At 46.9% G+C, this 1,563-nt stretch overlaps 1 non-coding gene across 1 annotated transcript; it reads right to left on the minus strand.

Moving 5' to 3' along the window:
* Positions 1-684: 684 nt before the first annotated feature.
* On the minus strand, positions 685-791 carry LOC126008391 (U6 spliceosomal RNA). The gene has a single exon (XR_007495725.1). It is a non-coding gene; the product is annotated as a U6 spliceosomal RNA (small nuclear RNA).
* Positions 792-1,563: the final 772 nt, after the last annotated feature.

Consider the following 1,563-nt stretch of genomic DNA (forward strand, 5'->3'; position numbering starts at 1 on the left):
GGCCACACCTGGTGGTGCTGAGGGGTTACCCCTGGCTCTGTATTCAGAAATTGCTTCTGGCAGGCTCAGGGGACCAGATGGGATACTGAGGATCGAACACAGCCCATCCCAGGTCCAACGCGTGCAAGATAAATGCTCTACCGCACTACCACTATGCTATCTATCACTCCAGCCCCCATATGTGACTTAAGTTTTTGAGAGGGTTTGAAAGTAGACTGAGGGGGCCGGGCGGTGGCACTAGAGGTAAGGTGCCTGCCTTGCCTGCGCTAACCTTGGATGGACCACGGTTCGATCCCCCGGTGTCCCATATGGTCCCCCAAGCCAGGAGCAACTTCTGAGCACATAGCCAGAAGTAACCCCTAAGCGTCACCGGGTGTGACCCAAAAACCAAAAAAAAAAAAAAAGAAAGTAGACTGAGAATAGAAGTACAAAGGCACAAAGCCAGAAGTAATTTCTGATTCCTGCCATGTGTAGCCCCAAACCCAAAAACTAAACAAAATAAAATGGAAGTCAGTCTGGGGGCTTTTTGGAAAATCCAAGTGCTATTTGAATAACCTAAATACAAGTAAAAAGGAGTATGAAGGGACAGAGATATGACTCAGTGATAAAGCATTTGCCTAGCTTGTATGAAGCCCTAGGTTCAATCCTGGTAATTCATAGTTTTTCTTTTTCTTTCTTTTTTTTTTTTATATGGAACGCTTCACGAATTTGCGTGTCATCCTTGCGCAGGGGCCATGCTAATCTTCTCTGTATCGTTCCAATTTTAGTATATGTGCTGCCGAAGCGAGCACAATTCATAGTTTTTCAAGCACTACTGTGACCTCCCACACACCCAAATACCAAGTTAGGAATGTTTCTGCCAGGTGTGGCCCAAAAACAACAAAAAGAATGAGCCTAAAGTGTGTGTGTGTGTGTGTGTGTGTGTGTGTCTTTTGGTTTGGTTTTGGTTTGGGATCATATCCAGCTCTGCTCAAGGTTTACTCCAGGTTCTGCACTCAATGATCACTCCTTGCAAGGCTAGAGAGACATCATGGAATGCTGGGGATAGAGCTTGATTGGGCATGTGCAACCAGGTGTCCTCCTTACTGTACTATATTGATCCAGCCCCGGGATTGCAGTAGTTTGTAGAATAAAAATATAAAATCCGCACAGAGGTAGGGCGTTTGCCTTGCACTCAGCAGATCCAGGACTGTCGGTGGTTTGAAACCCGGCACCCCATATGGTCCCCAGTGCCTGCCAGGAATGATTTCTGAGCACAGAGCCAGGAGTAACCCCTGAGCGTTGCCAGGTGTTATACTACCCCACCCGCCAAATAATAATGAAATCAAATAAAATCCACATATTGGGAGGCCAGAGCGATATTGCAGTGGTAGAACATTTGTCTTGCACGCAGCTGACCCAGGACATACCTCAGTTTGATCCCTAGCATCCCATATGATCCCCCAAGTCATGAGTCATTTCTGAGCACATAGTCAGAATCCCTGAGCGTCACAGGTGTGACCAAGATAAACAAAACAGAAAACCAAAAATCCGGGCCCGGAGAGATAGCACAGCGGCGTTTGC

The sequence above is a fragment of the Suncus etruscus genome, chromosome 4 (genome assembly GCF_024139225.1).
Source record: "Suncus etruscus isolate mSunEtr1 chromosome 4, mSunEtr1.pri.cur, whole genome shotgun sequence".
Taxonomy (NCBI): Eukaryota; Metazoa; Chordata; class Mammalia; order Eulipotyphla; family Soricidae; genus Suncus; species Suncus etruscus.